This window comes from Anser cygnoides, chromosome 3 (assembly GCF_040182565.1).
Source record: "Anser cygnoides isolate HZ-2024a breed goose chromosome 3, Taihu_goose_T2T_genome, whole genome shotgun sequence".
Lineage (NCBI taxonomy): Eukaryota > Metazoa > Chordata > Aves > Anseriformes > Anatidae > Anser > Anser cygnoides.
The window spans coordinates 104,570,143-104,581,085 of NC_089875.1; the positions used below are offsets into that span (position 1 = coordinate 104,570,143).

General features: G+C 36.2%; 1 long non-coding RNA gene across 1 annotated transcript; it reads left to right on the forward strand.

Moving 5' to 3' along the window:
- Nucleotides 1–460: 460 nt before the first annotated feature.
- Nucleotides 461–10,437, forward strand: LOC106030695 (uncharacterized). Its single transcript, XR_001203895.3, has 3 exons — nucleotides 461–5,836; nucleotides 6,993–7,103; nucleotides 7,446–10,437. It is a non-coding gene; the product is annotated as an uncharacterized lncRNA (long non-coding RNA).
- Nucleotides 10,438–10,943: the final 506 nt, after the last annotated feature.

Consider the following 10,943-nt stretch of genomic DNA (forward strand, 5'->3'; position numbering starts at 1 on the left):
TGATAACAGGTCTTTTGACCAGATTTGTGCCCTGGAAGAGTAAAATTTACCAGTATAGATGTAGCCACTGACTTCAGTTTAGAACTGGATCCAGGATGTCTGCCTTATCATCCACAGCAAGATGAGTCAACAGAGTGCCCTAGTAGCTAGGAGGGCCACCTGTACCCTGGGGTGCATCAGGCACAACATTGCTAGCCTGTCGAGGGAAAAGGTTGTCCTGTTCTGCTCTGTGCTGGTGTGGCCTCACCTCGAGCACTGTGTGCAGTTTGGGGCACCACAATATGAGAAGGATATAAAGCTATTAGAGACTGTCCAAAGGAGGGCTACAAAAATGGGGGAAGATCTAGAGGGAAAAATGTATTCTTAGAATCATTTAGGTTGGAAAAGACCTAAATCAACTCTAAATGAAAGATCATCAAGTCCAACCATCCACCTAACACTACAAGTCCACTGCTAAACGAGGTCCCAAAGCATCACTTGTACGTGTCTCTTAAATACCTCCAGGGATGGGGACTCCACCACCTCCCTGGGCAGACTGTTCCACAAAGAAATACTTCCTGATAGCCAATGTAAACCTTCTCTGGTGCAACTTGAGATCATTGCCTCACATCCTATCACTCGTCTCCTGAGAAAAGAGAACACCGTCCTTGCCGCATCCTCCTTTCAGGTAGTTACAGAAAGCAGTGAGGTCTCCCCTCAGCCTCCTTTTCTTCAGGAGTTTTCCTGCCCTCTTCATTTTGGGAGCAGCGACTTGTACAAAAGTGATTTTATGTAAGAGTAGCTTGGATTAAGTAGATTTCAGTCTGTTTTGTTCACTGGACCAGAGAATAGTACAGTTCTCAAAGCAGTATGTCTTTGCTTATGTGGTATTGGGCTTTGGGCAGTAACACTTTGAGGCCTGAGGTCACCGCACTCTGTGACCTGCATAATTTGCATTGATAATCTTGCTGCAGGTAAACAAGAGCAGCATACAGTTTCATTAAATTTCTGAAAGTATGTTGATGTCAGTATACAGGCTGGTATAAAATTAATTTTACCTGCAAATGTTCAGAAATGTGGGTTCACAGATTAAGTTCTCTATTTGTTATGGAAATCTAGACAGACACAGTCATTGATGCTTAAACTAAATTTATTTGTCTTCTGCAATTCATTTGTATATTAAGTACATATTTTTGTAAGGGTGTAAGTGTGTAATGACCAGTAATGAAATAAATGAAAGTGTATTTATGGTTCCTAAAAGTGTCTGCATGTCTTTTGGGGTATATAAAGTACGAAATTGGCTGAGTTTGACAACAAGAAGAGACTAAGAGTTCCAGATATTACTTTTAAGTTTTGGTTTGGTTTGGTTTGGTTTGGTTTGGTTTTGGTTTGGTTTGGTTTTTAATGTCACATAAATTGTTAAAAAAAAATAAAAGAGGGGAAATGAGCAGAACAAATTAGCATGAAAAAGCAAATCCCCTGAATGTGAATCATAGTAGGCTTCTGCCACATAGTAGGAGCCTGGAACACAGGTGCCCAGTGCTTAATGTGGGGATGGGCGCCTGGGGCTTGCATGCAGTGCCACTTGCCAGAACAACCTTTGCTACACTCAAGGCTCAGCATTTGTCAGTAACTTAAGGAACTACCTTCCCTTCATCCTTCTGGTTATCTAGTCATTGTAGAAGGAGCGACCAAAACCAGGCCAGGCCCAGCTGCTTGAGCTGGACCATCATCATGGCTCTGGCCAGACCCAGCTTGGGCTGCCTAGGGGCAAAGCAGGTCTGTCGCCACTCTTCTAGGTGAGTTTATCTGTGTGGAAGTGAGCTGTGCCATGCCAGATGCTTCAGGGACATAGAACGAGCCTTAGCCCTGTATAGCAGCTAGCACAGATAGAGCTCTAAATACTCCATTTTACTGCTTAATCCCTAACTGGGCTAAAAAAGCACACAGACAAATGTTTATCCTTAAGAGGTCTTTGTACCTTTTTAGTATTGGAAATGCAGACCTGTACAAAATAAAGAACACACTTACAGACATTTCTTTATCACAGTTTCCTCTCAGCACTCACAGGAGTTTTAGCCAAAGACAGCATCCTTTTAAGATTCACCAATTCCTCTTTCCTATAAATGTTTTTCTTTCCACTGAATCATGTTCTTTCACTCCCTCCCTTTGCTGCCGATTACTTTTCTATGATTTTGTCTGGTTCTGCATTTACAAAAGATTATTTTGCTATGAAAACATACATTGAGCTTCCCGTCTCCCATTTAAAGCTTACTGACATGCTCTTTGGGTCTCTCAAAATTACATGCACTATCACCCTTTTGTTCAACCTCTGGGGATCTTATACTCAACTTTTTCTGTTTCAGCATAAATTTGGAATTACTGGTTCTCCTAGACTAGTTTAAGGTACTCCTATCAAAATGAGATGGTAAACTAAATATCATCCATCTGACAGACGTTGGATACTGGCTTATTGCATAGTGAAGTAACCTAATTAAAACTGAAGTTAACATATTCTATTACTTCTCTGAAAAAGGAAGACTGTCTCTTGTTATATTTGGTATATTTATGACATCCCCAAATAATCAGTTTATTGCTCTGTGGATGGAAAATGAGGCCTGATATAGGATGAAAGGCTAAGCTTTTCCAGGCATAAAGCCTGAATAGAATATTTATGGCACCTAAGAATAGTTCAGAATATGTTCAGAGATCTCCATGTATCCATAAAGATCTAATAACTATAGTCACTGAAGCCTAGAGAGCAATTCAGATGAACAAGTACTTGAGAGTGAGCTGAATTCCCCTTTTGTCTCCGTTGACTACATTGACCACATTTCCCTTGACTGTTACTGGTGCCTTTACACCTGGCTCATATAGAAATCCATGTCAGAAACAGCTATATTTATGAATGTGGGTTGCTTACCTATGGTCAGTTGTCTCAAACCATTTGAGATAGCATAGGATATCCTGTCTGGCCTTTCAGGAGCTGCTCCAAAGGCAGGAGTCTTGTGTCACATCTATCAGCCCCATGCAGATACCCTCAGAGATGGCCTGTGGCTATAGGCTCCTATTTTTAGTCAACCTAAACACGATCGTTCCAGTGTTTGAGTCTGGAGAGGAATTCCATCACCTGTCAGACTGTCACCAAGTGCTTTAATTTCTTTGAACTCAGTTCTGATAAAATGATTGTTAAAGAGGACCAGAGTCTCATCTATTTCCTGTTTCTCCTTCAATAGAACAAATTTCTATTTTATTGTGGACTTGCCTGGATAACTAATCAATGTTTGCTAAATTTGTCAAGATCTTCGCAGGAAAGTAACCAAAGTGAAATTGGTACTTCTATTTGGGAGGAGTTGACAGAGCAAATCTCTTTGTCTGTTGTTTTCCTATCCTGCCAGCTCTCAGGCAGAACATCATCTCATTTAGCTTCTCTCACCTTTTTGGTTAAATGTGTATAAAGTAAAGATAATCAGTCAGTTCTGCCCTCATATTGACCTGCTCAGCTCTCCAGGGCCAGTAGTACCACATCTTTCCCATTCAAGGTAGGAAAGGACTTACTAAAAGCCATCTGATGCCTTGTTACTTCAAGATTAATCATCTGAGAAGCCCCCTAAGTGAGAGAGCATGGAAGAGGGGACCAATATAAATGTAAGGTAGAAAAGAATATGACGTTTTACTTAGAAAAAAATGAAACAAGGCAGTATAGGATCAGGTCTGCCTATCTGTTTCTTATAAAGATTTGCTCCTTCCAGTGAGAATTTGTATTCATTTATTTGAGCAGTGAAAAGCGTCTTTAATTTAACAGTAGGAAATGTTACGATTTTGTAATGCTATGTTTATTATTTGAGGAGTAATATAGCTCTGGAAATGTGTCAGAAAAACTGAAGAAAACAAACAAACTTCAGGGATTCATCATAGTCTTTCAATCCAATTATTCCTGCACTTGTTTTTGCTTTGGTTCAATTTTTGGTGATCAAATTGAAAACTATCAAGACAGCAATTAATGTTATGTCTCCAAATCTTTATGTATGATGAAAGGTGATCACTCATCAGTATTACCAACCCCAGGATGTATGTGTGTGTGTGTGTCGGGGGGGGGGTGGGGAGTAAAAAACAGAGACAGAATCTAAGTTCTCTTGAACTGCTCTAGCAAATACTGTTGGATCAATTCATATAATTAGTGTGAATGTACAATGGGCCCTCCTGGCAAATGGTGTTCTCAGTGTGGGTCATGCAGCGCTGCAATTGGAAAAGAGATCTTTTAAACTGCCTGGTTGAGCAGTACGGAATTCTGTGGATAGAATCCTTTCTGTAATTGAAGGTGGTTTTGTTGTTGTTATTGCTGTTGTTTCTTCTCTTTACATCTATTCCAACATGTTTGACTGGAAAATGCTACAGTCATTTTTACTTTTCTGCTGATGCCATTGATGATTTCTAAATGTTCAATATTTCTTAAGCACAGAAAGCATTTTTAGTTGCAGAACTATGCGTGTGTAATTTGTACAACTGTGTCTAATAAAACATTTGGAAATGAATATTGTTTCTTTACAGGCACACTGTAATGGTGTGCTGAAATGTCCATTTTTGACTGTCAACACTGTACTGCAATTCATTTAACTTCACCTACCCGGGGTTTCAGTCATTCTGCTTACACACCACTCATATATTCTCAGAGATGTCCTTGCTTTCACCTACAAGGTTTCTATTAAACTCAGTAGTAGACCTGATAGAAATAAGTCATTCAAACCTTTTTCTGCTGCTTTGAATAAATATTTTTTTCCTAAAGTCACAGTGATATGATCAATATTTATTAAAAATTAAAGGAAAATGTTTTGAAAATAAAAGGGTATCATTTAAATATTTTAACAATTATAGATTTTGAATCAGTTACAATTTAAAAAAAAAAAATGAAACAAGCATTATAAAGCAGCATTTGTAATTTATCAAAATACAATCTTATATACATCTTATCCTAGGAAAGTGTCACTGTTTTGCCCAGTTGGCTATTTTTGCCTGAAGTTTGCTGTTTTATCTGAAATAAGCAATAGATATAGAAATTACAAAAATTTCTAAGATAGAAATTTAATTTTCTGAACTGTGCAATAATTATATTGGTAATTGGTTTTCTCTGCAATTTCACCTCAATACCAGAGCTGCATGTTTTTTCTACGCTGTGATAACTTGACATTTGCAATACGTATGTTTTCATTATGTGGTCTCTGCTGAAAGGAAAAGTTTAGTAGTCTCATAAAAATCTCCTTCAGCATTTGCAGAAAATCATTTTAATGACTAGTACATTTTAATGCCTAGTTTTCTCCTTCCTATCTGTTTGAGAGGTTGCTCCAATGACAGAATTCACATTTTGTATCAAGTAAATATTATTGAACATTTTTTTAGAAGGCAATGAACTCCATAACTGATTTTTCTCACCTCTCAAATTTCTGTCACTGGGGATACCTGGATGCTGATTCAAGCTGTAGGATAGTCAGAATAGGTTTTTGTACAGGCTGAAGATATGGCAGTGCTTTGAGATCCAGCCTCGACATGGATGCAGATTTTAAAAAAGGATAAAGAATAGATGGACCCAAAAGATTTATGTTCCTGGAGTTTGAAATCTAGATTCAAGTGTTTGCATCTTGAGATATGCATAATATTAGCATAATAACAACATTATTTTTGAGTGATCTTTAGTTCTCATACTACATTTTTTGAAAAGTGAGAAACAAGTTCATTTGTTATTATTATTGTCATTATTAACATTTATATTGCTGTATTGAACAGAATTTCCAGTCACTCTGAGGCCCAAATGAAGAAGGAGGAGAAGAAAGGTGCATTCTAATATATGCAGTTTTTCTAGGTATTGGCAATTACTGTTGTTATCAGCAAACAGTTCTCAGCGCCCATTCTTCCCTTCAATCTATTCATTATTAATAATCTGATTTCTTACAAGCACACTGAAATAGGAAATGCAGAACAAATACTAATAATTATAATGCATATTGTGTGCCTTGCATTCTGGCATTTCATTTATTGAGTGATGCTTCAAAAAATTTATACATGACAGAATTTTATTAAACCTTCAAGTATCATGACAGTAGATTTTTGTTCCCTATCAGTTTAAATTCAATTCACTTTTTCTTTTTTTTTTTTCTTTTTTTAAGTTTCAAAGCAGCATAAACAATTTAGATAGTTTTCTGCTTGTAGCACATTCTCTTCTCCTGGTTTTAGACAAGCTGGTTTTACTCTTGAAACTATTTAACTGCATAAACAATTCACAAATGATGCCCAATACATAAGAATGTGAGGCATGTCGACTTGTCTAGTAGGCATCTCTGGAATAACATATGTCCTAAAAGTCAGCTTGCTGTCACTGGGGAAATGGTGACATGTCTGAGGCACTGCTGCTGACATTGCATGAGGTTAATGAATGACAGTGCCAAAATGCCAGCACTTACCTTGTCACCGCCAAAGAGCTACAATTAAATTGCCCCTTAAAGAACTGACAAGTGACGAAAGGGGTTTCAGTGAAGGTCATGAGTATCTAAGATTTCTATTCCTTTGAGCACTGCTGTAATTTCTGATTTGCCACAAAGAAATCACAAGACAAATATCCTCTATAACCCAGCAGTCTTCCCACAGAATTATTAAATTACTGGGGTGCAGTTAGCATCAAACCTATAATATTGAGACATATTGTATGGCATCACAAGTTTACACACTAAAACTGTTCTGTGTCCTAAGTTATATTTCTTTCTTGGTCAGCAGTATCTATAAAAAAGGGGGAATGGCCCTCCAAAATGCATTAGAATTTTCTTTTTGAAAGAGCACAGAAGATTTTTTTTTCTCTCTTGAGAAAGACATGATTTGTATCTCCCATACGAAGGGAGGATGGGTACTGTCTAACAAAGGTTTGACTGTGTATCCACTGACAACAGAATATGGAATGAATGTACCTCTTGTACTGATATTAATCTGAGCAAAATACTTCAGTCTTTTTTTCTTTCATTAATCAGGCAAAAATCCCATCAACAGAGGTCACAGAATTTGGTTTCCAGGGTTTAAATGGACGCTTTCAAATGATGCTCATGTTTTAAAGCCTTCATCTTTCTTACTGCCTAGCAAAGGTAAGTCACATTCCTAGAACACATCAAACTTTATACATAGGTCAAATAAATTGGTGAAAGTATTTGCTCTGTATTAATTTTATCATATGTCTGAGTCTTTGCAATACTAGAACTTTCTTTTACATCTTTGAGGGAAAGGGAATCTTGTTTATATTTTTAGACCTTAATTGTGAGAATTGACTTATGAAGTAATAACAACTCGAAATTGAAAGGCAGGTAGAAGAAGAAATAAAAACAGTATTAAGGAAGACAGTAAGAGAAATCTTTCCATCTGAGCTTTGAAAATAAAGTATGTGGAAGCTCTGTGAAAAAAGCCTTTTTTTTTTTTTTTTTTTTTTCCAGGTGGTAGAAGTTGCAGAAAACAGATGCGTTCACCCAAAAACAGTAGTGTGGAATGAGATGGAGAAAGCCCACAGGCAGGGAGGAAGGCAAAGTCGGTAAAATGGGCGAGAACTTGTCCATGGTAAACTCCAAAATGGGAGGAGAGGCCCCATCTTCCTAAGGGCCCTAAAAGAACACCAAATGTTTTGACAGTAATTGTTGAGACTCCTGAAACTGAAGCACTCTACTTCTGGGGTGGAATTCACCTTTACTAAATTGAGTGCTAATATTTTGAAATACTGAACTTCGTCTCTTGCCCAGACTTGTGGTCCTTCAGTAGTTAGGGAGCATGGTGAAACTACTATTGAGACTCCATTAACGCTTTTTGCATTATGATAGAATTTTGCATTATGATTTCTTTCTAAAAAGTTGTTGGATTAAAAGATAATGATACTTTTTTTCTTTTTTTCTTTTAATAGTCTAGTGATAACAGTATTTCTACATGAAAGAAAAAATTAGGCATCTCAGCTCCGTGTAGTTCTACAAAGACACAACCATAAATGCATTTTTTCCCAGCAGACTATCAACATCCATTTCGATTTCTATTCATCTCCAGATTCCTTCTTCCATAGTTTCAGAGATTATCGGAACAAGCCTCTTAAAGTCACTGCAAATGCAGAAATGTAGGTGGAGGCTTATAGATGAGATAGAAGACACTGTACCCCACATGCACTTTCAAAAATCTAGTGACTTGTGGCTTCCCCAATGAGTACAGACTGGCTTCATCCAGAACTAGGCCAAATTACTCTCTTAGAGGTGACTAATGCATATAAGTAGCAAACATGGCCTTGACCGTGCCCATGAGCCACTCCTGCAAAGGGTACGGATGCAGACATAGCACCAGAATAGAATATTTTGAGTGTAAGACAAAGTAATGAAAAAAAATGGTCCAGCTGTTGAAAAAGAATGTCCTGGACAGCTGTTTATCATGCCTAAAGCCAACCAGCAGCACTGTCTTTGCTTTCCAGTCTTTCAAAATTTCCCATTCGAACCATACTTTCGGACTATGAGGGCCAGCCTTGGAATAAACTTAAACTTTGCTTTAGAGCATAATTTATTTCTTATGTCTCATATGTAGGAAAAGTGATACATATTTCTAAATGTGAATACCCTTAATTTCAAAGCCTTAGCCATTAATTTGCAATAATGAGGTATAATGAATATTCATATAAGATTTTATCTATATCTATCAATTTACCATCATATGCCATTGATATCTATGCATTCTTAATTAAAAACAAAAGGTAGAATTAAATGGAAAGCCGATAAAGCTTGTTTGCCATATGAGACTTGAATATTATGTTTAAAGGGTAATATGTTCTGTTTCGATGGTATTTGACTATGTAGTTCACTGGGTACATCACAGACAACTAAGCAGCTCTATGGATGTAATTTTATTGCTCATATAGGTCAGCATTTTTCCCCTTGAATTTTAGGCATAAGCTAAAAAAACTGTCTTTCTGCACTTAGTAGAAACTGAGTGTCCTCACTTTCAAATGTAAGACTCTCAAGAAATCTTTCACTTAAAGATCAAATGAAAAACTGTAATTATAACTCATACAGTTTTCACCGTAGCCTTTGATAAAAGGTTTCAGTCTCAGTCACCAACCATTATATATTCAGCTTCATGACATCATATTTAGTTTGGAAGCATTCTTCCCTTTTTAGTTGCAATTTTATATATTAGTTGTTTTGCTACATGTTTTTTACAAAGAGGTGTGGTTGATTCAATTCTTTCAACTTCATTTCACCTTCCAAAACAAAAATTGCAACAAATTCTGTGATGTGCTGAATTTCTCTAATGAGCATATTCAAAAAGTGAGTAGATATATTCATGAAAATAATGGGGGTAAGAAAAAAAAATATGTACAAAACATTATATTCACTTTTTTTTTTTTTTTTTCCCTGAGATAGATTTCCTTTGCAATTTCTGTTAATTAGAAATGTGGAAATAATTTTTGGCCTTCTGAAATTTTATATTTTACACATATAAAACTATCATTTTATATTCTGTAATGTGCTCTTCATATGATAGATTAATTCTAGCTAAATCACTTAAGATCACCAATGACTTTGCATAGTATAAAATTATTGAGTTTGCATATATTTACAAAGCAATTTTGCATCAAAAATTAGTGTCTAATATGGTTCATTTTTGCTTCCATGAATTAAATAATAATAATGGTCCATTACTGTAAATCTAATGCAAGCTTTTTGTCTGTGACTAATAAAATGCATATTCTGCAACAGAAATGTCCAAGTACAATTCTGACACTACCCTGCTTTCATTGTACTATGAAGACAATTTGTTAACTTAGCCCTAACCAGGGCTTTTTGATCTATGTTATTACTTACCTACCTGATTATGTCTTTACCGAATGTTTATCAGTGCTATCAGAAGAATTTTGGCTAAATCAGACAGAGTTTGGAAAAGGGAGTCTTCTTGGGAGAGCAAATATCTTTCTCTTGGGGACTCTGGTTACAGAAGCCAGACAGAAGGACCCGATAATGGCCTCCTGGAGTTATTTATATTTTTTCAAGTGGTTTGCAAAAAGAAAACTAGCCAGAAATCATCTTTTCTGCATGGGCAGACTCTGTCAGAATTTTGAAAAATATACTGTATGTCTCTCAGAAGGTAAGTGAAATGTGAAAGTGTATGACAGCCAGATATAAGCACAGCTACTATTTGAGCATACAAAAATATACTTTTACAACAAAAAAATACCTATGTTGAAGCTTTGGGTTCAGCTCAGCTTCTCACACCCTTCAAAAAATAAAAATAAAAAATAAAAATAAAAAGTTGTGAACACTGTTTTGAAAGCTAAGTGATTTCTCACATTGGCTATATTTATGCCTAATAATATTTTGCTAATTGTCAAAAGTTTTCACAAAAGGTTTTGTGGTGGTGGTGTTTTTGGGTTTGGTTTGGTTTGTTTTTTTGTTAGTTTGTTTGTTTTTTACACAAAACCCATCTTTACCTTCAGACTTGGGTAATAGTGCATTAAAAAGAGGATTTCACTATTCATCCCTTGTCTTCTGTTCATCTCCTATCTTACAAGTTTCATTTGTCAAACCAGAAAGCAGAAAAAATGTCTAATGATTAAGGTAACCAATCATACAACCAAGTGGCAAACAGTCCATAGTTCACACATAAACAGCCTACATACTAGATACAGGGACATTCAACAAATGCCTAAATACTCTTTTCAAAAATTTTAAATTTTTTTTTTAAATTAGGATTTTATCCCTCATTTTCCTTTTTCCATTATTCTGTAATGTTGAAATCCTTATAATAAATCCTGATACCTGCAATTTCTTACATGGTAGTAGGTGTGACAGATTATAAATTTGAAATCCAATAATCATGTATGTTTCTCTGCCACTAAGATTTTAAACTTGAGAAAAGAAGGGTGGATAATAAACCTTTTTTAAATGACAGCACCATGACATACTTTCTGG